Here is a 14,659-nt window from a genome sequence, read left to right as displayed (position 1 = left end):
TCTGCTTCTGGAACGTTGTGACTCCACCCAAAAATAACATCCCCAGTTGAAGGGGGGGGGGGGGGGGGGGGGGGGGGGGGGAACCCTATGACTCGAGCTCATACAATAGTAACTTGTCTTTGTACTCTATTACTCATAACCTGTCACAGTAACAGACATACATGTACATGTATCAAGTACGTGTGTCACATGTTATAACAGATCGAGAAAGAGAAAAGTAAGTAGCAAGACCAGGGTTCGAACCCAAGACCCTCCTAATTCTAAACGGACACTCTACCACTGAGCTACCTGGTCGCCGATGATCAACCCAGTCCAGTTCCGCAACATTCCTCCCTCCTTTTATCAAATTTTCACCGACAAAGATAACAGGTTCGGATATCCCGTTGCTTTAGCATCCTCCCAAAGGATTTGCAAGCTCGCTAAATATGTAACAGGAGAAAGATAGTAGCCAGACAGGGGTTCGAACACGAGACCCTGCAAACTCTAGACTTACACTTCACCACTGAGCTACATGTACCTGGGCCCAGTTGTTCAAAAGTTGATTAGCTTAATCACTTGATCAGTGAAAATTTTATTTCGCCTTTACTTCAGAACCTCCGTGTGTATGTTCCTTAAAATAGGCAAATAGGAAGAAACTGAGGTGTGTTATAGTTTCACAAAATTTTGTGATGTTAGTTGTACCAGAAATTTTTTTATCACAATTTTAAGATTGTTGTTAAATTGTGATTAGCTTAATCACCTTTTGAACAACTGGGCCCTGGTCACTTGTGCACTTAATACATGTTTCAGGAGTCTGCGGTATGTTCATGTTTGTCTCCATGTGGTATATATTACCAGTAATGTGGAAAACTTTAAAAAAAAAAAATCAAGATTGTTCCAGCACTGGCAACCTATATCTTTCCCTTGGTTGTCATTTAGATGAAGAAGATATTTATCAATTTAATGTCTTTCATTTGATCATATAAAAACAGAATATTTCCCCAAATATTAAGTGTAATCGCTTTACACATACCTTGTATAACTGACCAGGATTAATAAAAAAAGCATGCAAGAATTTTTTTTAGAGTCAGTCGGGTTAGTAGAGACAAAGTTTTTACTGTATTTGGCATATTAGCTGAAGTCATGAAAATGTGAAATTAAAAAAAAAAAAAACTTTGGTTATTGAAGATCAGAGAAATGTCAACAACAAATTTAAAAAGAATGGAATTGGGTTTTTCTCGTTCAGTTCTGAAGGCCCGTGTAAACACGTTATGAAGATATAGAATTAAGTTCATTTTACACAATTACCACCTTTTATTGTCTATCTTTTTAAATTATGTTCATCTGTGTATAGTCTTTTTTTTGTTTTGTTATTTTTTTGCAGGGTTTTGTTTTGTTTTTGTTTTATAAATCCTTGCAGAGATTTTTTAAGTCATGTAGATATATAAAAGAATATGATTCTTGACAACTTGACTACAGTAAGAATTTATCTTTCAAAATCCTTTGCGCTCCACATCAATTCATATTGTTTGTTGACATGTTTCTGTGACATTTTCACAATTATTACATTACTTTATTAGAATACTGTGTTATATATTTCTTTAATCCACTCGAACATAGAAATATTTCCTTCATTTCCCAAATCTGTAATTGAAATAATTGTAGAATATACATGTATGTGTTTGCAGTAATAAGAAATATTTTTTAAACATTCGTATTAACATATTTGGTGTATCTATCCAAAAATACTTGTTGACATATACTGCATTACTTTTGGTCTTATTTCAATACACAGGATGTCAGATTTTATTAATCAATAGATCTCACCTTCTAACAGGTCAAAGACCTTTGATGATCCTAATTAATGAGTACTCAGAGTTTCCTCTTGCCCCACCACCAGAAGTTAGACACTGACAATCTCTCATACAGTAGTTGACTTTGGTTTAGGAACACATTCTCAAATGACAGATGATCATATTCTAAATTAATTAAGGGTTGGATTTTTACTAACTTGAAGAGTTGTGCCCCTTTTTTTTCTTTCCTATAGATCTTATTCTAGCAGATTGCCATTCATATTTGTTTCCAATTGTTCTACACCTCGTATACATCTGATATTTGAAAGTGGGTGAAAAATGGAATGAGTTATTGTATTGAGTCACATTGACTTCATTTCTCCAATTCATCCAGTTAAAGAAATCTGGAAGTTACAAAAGAGTGATACTTTACAAATCCATTTTAGTTTCCATGTAGGTAAGATTTTAACATTTTATTGATATGGTTGTTTTACTTTCCATTGTTGCCATGTTGGGGGCAGAGGACATATTCATATTCATCAGATATATATCTCCTATATAACAAGGTTAACACTTGCTTATATGTATACTTAAAATTAGTTTCCTTTCTTTTGATAATATCTCTGTGGTTATAGTCTCTTACATGAGTCTTTACACTTCCTTCTATTAAATATCTTCAAAAGTTTCTTCTCATGTCTTTCAGTTTCCTTTAGGTTAAAAAATTGTCATATTTAGTGACTTTTGAGAATTGGTTGATTTTCAAAATTTGCTTTTTGTTTTGCAATACATGTACATCAATATTTTGCATGTCTCTGTAACATATATATATAATTGTTTTTTTTCTGTATGGCTAAATATAACTTGAGGATCTTTTCAAACTTGGTCTTGGGCATCATTTGGCTGGTCTGATTGTTGTTTAAGAATCTTGAGGCACTATGCTGGCTCCCAAGGAGAAAGGGCGAGACACAAAAGGACAATTCAACAATTCAAATGCACATGCATTCTGTAGTGATGGTCCCAAATCTTGAATGCTACTATAGGTTTGTTTAATGAATGACCTTTACCTTCATTAAAGACCACTGGAGCCAGACGTGCAAAAAAAAAACCTTGAAAATCTTCAACTGAATAACCTTGAGGCCAAGATACCTGGTATTGGGCCTGTAGTATGCTGATGAAAGTGATACAAAATTCAAGGTCACAGCCGTCAAAAATGTTTAAATGTTTAAACCCTTTTCTTCTCAATATCAAAAAGAGGTCCAGAGAAGGAGGTGATATGGCCTCTTATTTGGTTGCTGCACAATGGCTTCAGTACTCTTTCATACTCGGATGTCAAAGGTCAATGTCACTTTCTGTCAAATGAAAACGAGTTGCTTGGAATACTACATGTAGCTTAAGGTTTGAAAGACAAATGTTAAAGATAATGTAACTATAGATAGAAAAATACTGCACATATCAATGAAAGACCATGCTTTCCCTACATGAAAAAGTATTAGAATCCAATGCTACTGGTCACACAATACTTCTTTTATATATTCTTTACATGGATGGATAGCGGCAACATTTTAAATACTTTAATATATAAATACTTATTATCGGTTAGCTTGTAATGATAATAATGTTAATGATGATAAAACGAAAAAAAAAAAAAAAAAAATAGAATAAACACTGTCACAAGTGATATGTAGAGCTACTAGATCTATTTATAGATATATATGTGGATAGACAGGCTAGATTTGGAGATACATTTGATGCACTCAGAAGAAATCAAGGAATTGGGAGTAGAAGTAACTCACACAGAGATTGCCATTGGCATAACATATAACATATGAATTCCTTCCACTTGCATCGAAGTACAGTGAACATGAACTTACATTTCCGGTTTCGACAGGAAGTGAAGTAATTAACTCTATTGGCATATACTATAGATCACAAGAAACGCGTCTGCCTCGATCTGATGGTATGGCTGATTCTCTACTGTACACGTGCACACCTGGATTTAATGGAGGACACGGAGTCGCGTCTATCAATATTATATTATATTTCTTTGGGTACTGTTCAAATGTAGGATCAGGCGAAGAATCAATATCATTTCGTTTAATGCATTAGTTTATTATAGGTGTACCGACAGACATCATTACTTGCACTCAGGTCATAATTAAGCTTTCGCCGCTTAATTGCCTAGCCAGGAATATTAGCTCCAGTGAGCTCCATATAAGTCCGTGCACTGAAGTCCTTTGTCACAAAATTTCAATTTAGGACACTTTTGAGTAGAAAATTTGATCCAGTTTTATAGTCTGTGGCGAATATAAGTACAGAAAAAACCCTGCTCACCAGTCAGACGGGAAGAGTAATCCCAAGGAAATTAGAAAATTAAGAATTTGGCTCCCCTCTCAAAAGCGTGTATGTCTACGTCATCACTTGACCACTCATTCATTGGGATAAGCTGGCTCATTACATTTTGTATTTAAACTTATTCTGATAAAAATTTCGGAAAAAATACTTGACCCGTAAATTTGTCCTTTAAGGGTCAAACTGCCAGCAGTCTACCTTTAGTAACATCAAGCAACGATTAGATATCATTACTTTGAAGTCAGAAAAGAAATTATGACCCCAAACAAAGAAATAAAGCAGCATACTGTGAATGAAAACAACAGAGAATACCGACATAATAACGAAACCCAGTTCTTATTCAATATGGATAAAACGAGGAAAAAAATATGAACAATGAATCTAGATTTAAATGGAGATCCTTAAAGAAGTGAAACGACATTACGACCAACGTTCCGAAATGATAAACGTCTTCTGCTCCATTGACGATGGACGAGGTTTCATACAAATCTAGGCCAATTCCGGGAATTCAAGGCATATTTTCAAATGAAAAGTAGATTTTCGTTGTAGGTTACTATTATGAAAATAATAAATAATAAATGATAGTTTTAAAACATATATCTGGTTTTACAAACAAATGAACTATGTTAGAGGGTATAACTTACAAATTACTGTGTTTAATCGTTTATATAATCTCTGTAAGAGGATAAAGTTTAAATTGAGGTCTTTCCTAGAGGGTGAAACTTATCAATAACCCCTTATGATCTCTAAAATAGGGTTCATTTTACAAATAACCTCACTTCGTTGTTAAAATGACGTCTTTAATTGAGGATACAACTTATCAGTAACCATATCCCATCATAATATGATCTCTCTCATAGGGTTCATTTTCAAATTACGTCACTTCATTGTTATAATGATATGTCTAAAATAGAGTGTAAAAATTACCAATAACTTCGCCCAACTTCGCCCACCTGCGACCCCCGGACTGCCTTGCCGGACCCCAGCCCCCTCGCAAGAAAAAGAATTCGGCTCGCATTATCACTAAATTACTGGACCCCTCCTTGAAAATCCTGGATCCGCACCTGCGTTACACACAATCTTTCGATTGCAAAACCAAGTTTCAACAACTGCCGAAATGATGCAGTTAAAGAAAAGGAGAAAGGATGATCTCATCACTGGCATTAAAACATGCTTTCTAATAAGTCCGTGATCTCACAAACGACGTCCTGTACATTCACCTGTAAAATAAAGTATGCCGAGATGACCCCAAAAAGTGCACCTGATGACAGTCGATTATATAAACGCATGACCTTTCAACCCTGTATGTAAATGAAGAATCTGAACAGGCTGAGGGAGCAGTTTGAAAAATGGTGTTTTGTTGGAGGAATTCGGCGATGTTTTCACGGATAATTGTGTTTTGAATGTAACAATTCGTATTGAGTGACACGGTAGGTTAAAGAGGCTTACCCGCAGACGGACCGGTAAACGGCACATCTCCGATCACTAAATAAACTTCAGTACACGTTTCTATGTGACAAAATTAGAGGCTTTCCGACTTTATTTCTTGAAAACAATTACAGAATATGTATTTAAAAGACGTTTTAAAACTCAACCTGAGAGGGAAATGTATGGAATATAACGGCAAATCTTCTTTGTAAATCGCCGCTGCCTTTGAAGTTATCACTGTGCGGCACTGTGCACGTGATTGTTTCTTTGATGTGTCAATCAAATTAGACCCCACTTTATAGCGGGGACTTATTTGCGGGTTGCGATTAAATAAATAATATTTAAAAATGAGGTTTTAATATCACTTTTCAGCGTTTTATAAGGAAAATAAAATGAAAAACTCAACAATTCCAAAAATCTGTCATGTGTAAAAAAATCTTTTTCTATTAACCAATTTTCCTGATCTCTCTGCGGGCAAGCCTCTTTAAAGATGAATGTTTTCTGATGACGGTCGCATATAGTGTGCACCGTGTCATTTTGAATAAAATTGTTTTTTAGCCGATTGAAGTGTGGTGGTCTGCCGTTTCGCTCGTGGCGGAGTTGCCAACCTTGTACTTAACAGAGTACACATACCACTGTCATATAAAAAAAAAGAAATATTGAAAATCACATTTTCTATGCAAGTGCCTGTGGTCTCATTTGGTTAGTTCATACTGACGAGGTAGCACTCAAGTAAACAAGATAAGCGGCTTATGCAAAATGGACAAAATCGGTTAAGGCTAGAGTGAAAGAGTCTGTCATTGCCGTGGCTACTATTCTCGATTGTGGCTTTAAATTGATTGAGCTTCTGTTTTATTTACCTGATCTCGCTCTATCAGACTTTCATCTTTTTCCAAAACTGAAAACAGCTATTTTAGGCACTCGTACCCTTACCCGAACCCAAACATGCAGTGGATGACTTTCCGAACAGCCAAGAAAAGAAGTTCTATAAAAGTGGCCTTGAGGTTTTTAAGCAGCGTTGGCAAAAATGTGTAAATACTGAAGGGGATAATGTTGAAAAAAAATACAATATGTCCGACAGAATTCAATATGAGGCTCACAACATATCAATGTTTCGATTTTTCATTTGTCCTTATTCGACGCTTAGCATGATAGGAAAACCTTAATCAATAACTCAATATTATCGATCACACGAACTCTGAACTATAAGAAACACTTTACTGATAGCCATATATCTTCGTTTAAGCGATGTGTTAGTAACTTACCTAACCTATCCTGTCGATCATAAGTGTGCACTCCCCTGTGGTCGATATGCTGCCCACCATATATGGTTTATCCGAGAGAACGCATGACTAGGAGACTAAGAAGTGTTAATTTAATAACCATACACATGATTACTGTCATATCCTTCTAAGTGCGCTTAGAATGACGACATATACTTTGAATATTTAACATATCTATTTTTTTTTGCTGATAAGTTCAATGTAGATTTTTTTAAACATAATAAAGAAAATCACATTGCAGTTCCATTGGGACAAATCTAGCATTAAAATATAAATGAAATGTAGAAACACGTGTTATTACTCTAAATCACTAGACGGAGGCCAATTTCGTGACGAGGTAAGTTATATGTTCTAAAACAAACACAATCATATTTTTAATAATTGGTTGAGGTCGTATCGAGGGGTTCAGGAATATGAACTAGTTACAACTGATCGTGTGATGGAATACTCATTAGCAAGGTAAACTACGCAATAGCTATTTTTGAGGATTAAGCCAATAAGGATCTCGGAAGTATGTACCATCAATATCACTCTCTGTTAGGATGAATATGTGACAAAAAAGTCAATATGTAATTGAAATTCCTATAAACGTTACCGTCGGAGAAGACATCGATTTTTTTTTTTTTTTTTTTGTATTTTTCTATTTTTCACCATTTTTTGCATATAAACAAAAAATACATACGATCTCTCACACACACACATACACACCATCAACATTATGTATAAAATAAAAATATCACCTGATTTCATCATCATCCATGTAAGATAATCATCGTCTTCAGCATCATAATTAAAGTATATCATCATCATCATCATCATCATCATCATCAAGATATGCATCTTCTACATTATCATAATCCTATCATCATCATCCTCATCATCATCCTCATCATCCTAAATACATCATCATCCAGATACTTGTACATCTACATCATCATCATCATCATCATCATAATCTTTATATACAACATCATTATCATCATCATCATCATCATCACCATCATCATCATCACCATCATCTTTATCATCCACAAATGACAACAATTCTTTGTTGAATATTCGAAGCTGTACGATTCTTTGTTGAATATTCGAAGCTGTACGATTCTTTGTTGAACATTCGAAGCTGTACGATTCTTTGTTGAATATTCGAAGCTGTACGATTCTTTGTTGAACATTCGAAGCTGTACGATTCTTTGTTGAATATTCGAAGCTGTACGATTCTTTGTTGAATATTCGAAGCTGTACGATTCTTTGTTGAATATTCGAAGCTGTACGATTCTTTGTTGAATATTCGAAGCTGTACGATTCTTTGTTGAATATTCGAAGCTGTACGATTCTTTGTTGAACATTCGAAGCTGTACGATTCTTTGTTGAACATTCGAAGCTGTACGATTCTTTGTTGAACATTCGAAGCTGTACGATTCTTTGTTGAATATTCGAAGCTGTACGATTCTTTGTTGAATATTCGAAGCTGTACGATTCTTTGTTGAACATTCGAAGCTGTACGATTCTTTGTTGAATATTCGAAGCTGTACGATTCTTTGTTGAATATTCGAAGCTGTACGATTCTTTGTTGAATATTCGAAGCTGTACGATTCTTTGTTGAACATTCGAAGCTGTACGATTCTTTGTTGAATATTCGAAGCTGTACGATTCTTTGCGATTGATGTCGCTATGAAGCAATATGAAGATTTGTTTTTGCTTCGCAGTTGTAAGTACTTCTCTCCAAGTAGGAAAAATCCATTAATATTCATGCAAAGAACACTGGTGTCCATCAGCAGCGTCTACCACCAACGATCTCAAAGATTTGTACAAGACACAATACATTAGTATATATTAATACACAGTATATTCAAAAACAACTGAGAGTAAGAAGGTAAAGTAGAGAGGAAAACTAAATTACACTGTACCACTGTTTCCTCCCTCTGGACTCGTCAGTGATACCAATGGGCTGAATTCTAAATGCAAATACAAAACAATGTACATTGTTATTAAATAGTTTTATGTCAGTTTCGTTACAAATTAGCATACACTCATTTATGATATTATTAAGACTTTAGTGACTTAACTTGATTCAATATAAATGTTCATGGCAGTCGGCGTAGATTCATCAGAAGACACTAGCACTTCCGGAACACATGTCCTTCTTGTACTTTAAAATGCTCTGAATTTAACGTTTATGCTTACTTAATGTTGTTGTTTACTTAACCTTTTTTTTGCTTACTTAAGAGTGTTCATGCTTACCTCTGTGATGTAAAAAAAGTTCCCTTTCTCTCATAGCGGGATGACAGAACATGTAAAAAGAATTATGTGTCCGTTTCTTTGCTATGATCGGTCAAATATGCCAATATGACACAATCTGGAAACAAATCTATTCTGTTTAAGGGGCATCTAAACAGCAAATCCAGTCAAAACATTGATATTTTACAGGCCTATAGATCCCTATTATAGTGTAATGTCACAGAAGTAACATGATTGACTTTTAGCATGTATCATGGCAAACCCTGGGTCTTTCTGTTGACATGTAATTTGTTAAGCTGTTTGTAAATTTCAACAAAACGTAAAAAAATGCATGTTTCAGGGGGACATAATTAACTCATTTGTATCCCATATATTACACAAACTTGCCATGTCGTTTTGCTCACAAGTGTCTAAAGCACAAAATAGGAGCGTTGGTTTGACCAGCTTTGACGTTATTATATGTAAAAATGCTGTTTTTATTTTGACCTTGAATTGCAAATGACGGTCGTGAATGATATCACACAAATATGGCATATAAGGAGGTATTTAAAACATCAAAAATGCTCTTATTAGACAATATAAAGTATTCTTGAAGTGGCAAGAGGACTGCTTTTATGAAAAAATGTTCAACCGTTGAGTTTGGGGTAAAATATGCCTATTTCTGAAAAAGGCTGCAAACTCACCATTTTAACAAATTGACATTCAAATGTTCATGCTACTTTGATGAGATGTCTTAAATGTACGATATAGGAGTTTTGTTATTGACTGAAATGCCTCCTTTAAGCCATATTTGTGTAATATTATTCTCAGCTGCCATTTTCAGGTTTGATCATTTGCGTGACTTAGAATTATTCCATGCCAAATCTTACCACAAAGTTACTCTACAGAAGAAACTGGTAGCATCTCTAGCATATTATTGGTGAGTGTAAGAAGCTACATGTCCAAACAAACATTTTGGTATATTACATGACATTTTTGTGCAAATCTTAAGGTATTTATTCGTGTTTGAAATTCAACACTATTCTGCTATATAGATGACCCTTAATCGGCGACAAAAAGAAATCTTGTTAAAACATGATAGTACAGTAAGTAGTAGCATTGAGGAAAGTAGACTTATCATCTCATTGTGATAAATTCTGGTCGCCATATTAAGTTAAAAGTGTTTAGTGTCGGTCTGGAGTTTTCATTTTGTATACGCAGTCACGAGGAAGTTCCTAATTTATTCTAGGGTTACAATATAATGACGCGAGCATTATTTTCTATTCATGAAAATGGCGAGAGAATATTTTCCTTCGTCGAGGAAACATTACTGGCACGCAGGGCCCCCCCAACTTTGATAAAGTTTTGCCGTGGAAAGAAAAAAAGGGAATCATCCGATTAAAAAAGAAAGAAAAAAAAGGCTAGCAATCATTTATGTATAAATATAAAAGCAAGAAAATATTAAATATTTAAATACAACTCAACTGAATCATTTCTCTCCATATTTTATTAGTTGATAGGATTATTACTTATACTATCATTAAACAATTATCCTGTTTACTTTTTTTGTTAATTATAACGTAATTGCCTTTTACTGTCATATTTTTGTGTCTCGAAAAAAAGGTAGGTTGCTTTGAAATCTTAACCTAATATTGTCCCCATAATGAGAATCAATTGCTTGTTCAATATTCCGATTTCAAAGGAAGTTGTATCCTACAAGCATCCGTCAGGTAGGAGTCAATGGGAGTTTACTGCTGGCATTACTCGAATGACACAACTTCCATGCTTTGTGTGTATGCATATGAACATTCTCGTTTTTGTAAGTAGATACTTAGCGTCAGGCATGTTGTGTATAAGATAGAACATCCTATTTATGATTTAGCAAACGTTCATTTCTATTTCAGGATTCAGATAAGTATGAAACAATAGAAAATAGATATTAGTGTATCCTGTTAGGGCTTATTTTTCAGCCTGTTTTTCCTCTTCAGTGATAATCGTATTTTATTGACAGGCTTAGTGATACTTTCCAGATCACGTGAAACAATGACATCAAGCTCAATGCTGATTTACGTTACGATGACACATTATAAAGGTATTTAGGTGATTTGCTTTTAGTCACTTCCTTCAGGAAAACAGTATTCACATACGTACAAGACAACTCTTCATATTTTAAAGATAAAACATGAAAACAACAACTTTATGCAAACAATAACTGATACAGTTTGTATCACACTTGAAGTTTTGACCTTTTACAGGAGGAACCTATACAATTTCTTTCATACGTGTTCTCAAATATGTATGCAGAAGTGACACAAATACTATTATCTTTTAAGTTATGGAAGTAAGACTTCTTTAACCTGTTCATTTAACTCAGAACAGCAATTTAAGTTACCTCTTCACCTTAATTTTCGATTGCACAATAATATGTTTAGCAAATTTAGCGTTTTATATCAAAATTTCTACTACTAATATTTGAGAAATATTTAGTAGTTTAAACGAATAAAGATAACTTTTCTTAAACAGTCATTTAAAGTGGGAGGTCCGTGTGCATTCCTCTGTGTCCCATTATAATTTGTGTTGTTTAAGTCACACCAAACATGTAAAAAACAAATACATCATAGATATATAATTTCCCGCATTGTTGTATAACATTTCATTATGTTGACCATTACAAAGTTGTAGAACAAAAATGAACTAGCTGCAATTATAAAATGGCCACACACTGATGATTCGAGTGATCAAACCGGTGAAATTTGGGCCTTTCATGAGCAAGTAATAAATCATTTGAAAATGACCGCCCAATTCGTATTTTATAAAAATTCTTATGAAAAAAGTTTTATTTACAAACAGACATCTACATTTTTGACATCTTTTTCGGATTCCTATTTGCTAATTAGACTGACAATATTTTCTTGAATATTGCCACAAATAATCAATCAAGATCAAAACGAGACTTGAACGTGACTGAAACCATAGAAGAATACATCCTTAACGTCCTTTATATAATGTTGTTTCTTATTCAACACTGAAAGGTCCTTTACGCACCATGTTCAATCAGCACATATATTAAACACATTTAATAAGATTTTAGAGTGCAGGGGACGCAACTCTTCATTTTTGTTGGCTATATAATATTCATATACAATAATCTATTACACACTATTGAGGAAGGGTGGGAATGAAGAGGGGATTGGGGAGGTCATTTCCAGCAGAATAATGGCTGATCCAATCGCGAGGTAGATCATAATCAAACCTGTTTGTAAAATGTATCAGTAACAATGTAAAAGGTAACATTCGAAATATAGCTTGAAATGAATTACTATCAATCAAAAGATTTCTCTAAGCATTAAAGTAATATTGAGCTGCACTGAGTAGATTAAAGAATATCTTTTTAAAATGTGGTTGGTGCGCATTTGAAATTGTACCTTCTCTCTCAGGTGGCATCTCTATATATCTCTTAAGTAAACAGGAGATATATAGGGAGTTACATGAGGGGCTACGTAATAGGTAATTTATTAAAGTTCAATGATTTGATATGACACGAGTTACATAGCAAATTTGTTAACAAGTTTGATAAATTACATATTACGTAGCTACTGTTTATGTTTATCACCCGTATGTAAAATGATGTCAGGAAAATAACGTTTAAATTTGTGTAGGGATTAACTTGAACATATATTTTATGTTATAACAAAAAAAGGGTGTGTACTGAGAGTACAATCCGGTTTTTTTGTGTGTGATAACTCAAAGTTGATCCTTATAATTTAACCTATTTCCTACTAAAATTCACTTTACTGATAGACTCTTTTCTCTTACTAATCATTACGCTGCTCCGTTCGCCAATCAAAAGCGACGTTATAGACGGTGACGTCATTCTTTGACGTTATGGATTCATAACATAAGTTTATAAGCCAATGAAATTGCTTGTTACAAACAGGATTAAATCATTTCAATGTAGAACTTAGGCGTTAGGTTTCTCTTTGTAGAGACAATTGTGAGACGTTAGATTCATTGTGACGTCATGAAGAATTTTGTGACCAAACAGTAGTGTTATTACACGTATGTATTTCGATAGTCATGATTTGGCAGAGGATAGAACATCCAGCTATGTGGTCTATGGATATATAAGGGTAATCAATGCTACTGAGGAAAGGGTATCTTAATGTATATTAGAAAGCTGTATGATCACAATTATAATCTGATACGGATACACATTTTCTGGCCGTTATATCAAATTCAAAATGTTTGAAACACGCTTTGTCTAGTGTTTACACAATCTCCACACTGGTTCTTATTCTGAGAACATGACATTCCTTGCACTCGACCTTGATTACATGGTGTGTCGTCATTGAAGTAAAACATGTGTATTAGTACCCTTCAGACCTGGTCAGACTTCCCATTAGAGTACATAAATAGCAAATATATATGTGTATATATATATAAGTTAAATTAAAAAAACAACTCTCCGTTAGCGCTTTCGTCGCGTCATGGCGACTCTTCAGAATGATTTTATTTTCAAAATAGATGATTATGACGTCATAGACATAGAGACAGTAATACACAACACAGAATGGCAACATTGTGAATATAAAAATATTCGAAATAAAAATAATATATGACGTCATAATCATCTATTTTGAAAATAAAATCATTCTGAAGAGTCGCCATGACGCGACGAAAGCGCTAACGGAGAGTTGTTTTTTTTATTTTACTTTTATAATTCGTCCGTAAGGATAAAAACAATTTATTATCTATTATATATATAGATATATATTTATATAAAATCTGAAACATGAAGGCTATTGATAAAAAAACAACGCTTCAACACAATAAAAATTTGAATACATTTTAGTGTATTAACAATTTTAACAAAAGAAAGAGACGGTATACCATAGCGAAATAGGTATATTAACATATTCAATGGTATGGGGTTTCAAAATACAATGTACTTTACAATGTATTGAAAACATAAACAATGATCCAAAACAAACATGGAACAATAAAAGTGTCACACTGTCTTAACCATTACATTGATATAGGATCCCATTACACTGGAGTATATCCGCCACACATCATTCCGGAAACATGCCAGAAGCTAAATGTACATTGTTTATATAATCATTAGATAAAGGAGTTATGTATAAATGGCAAAAAAAACGAAACACAAAACAAAACCACATAAATTACATCACGCTTCCGAATTATCACTGCCCTTGTAAATGAGATCTCGATTATTTTATAAATGACTATCCATTCTTTCATACACACACAGACTTTCACGGTTATAATTATATATAAAAAGGTTCATTGTGATGTATTTTTTAAAAACTTATAACAAACGTTCCGTCATAACAAGGTTATATACTATCTCCATTATATCAATATCTGCCATTTGTGTTTACCAGTGAGCGTTTAAGAGGTTTCAGCCAAATATCTTAACTCGTGGCGATAAACAACCGAACGGCACATCCGATGTGGTCTTTCCTCCACTAACATCTTAACATATATAAGATTTCAAAATATTAATTTATTTAGTGTAGACAACAACCATATACAAGAAATCATAAATGCATTGAAGATAGTTGATATCAAGGATAATTCAAAATT

Source organism: Pecten maximus, chromosome 19 (genome assembly GCF_902652985.1).
Source record: "Pecten maximus chromosome 19, xPecMax1.1, whole genome shotgun sequence".
In the NCBI taxonomy this organism is placed as follows: Eukaryota; Metazoa; Mollusca; class Bivalvia; order Pectinida; family Pectinidae; genus Pecten; species Pecten maximus.
This window is presented reverse-complemented; position numbering follows the sequence as displayed.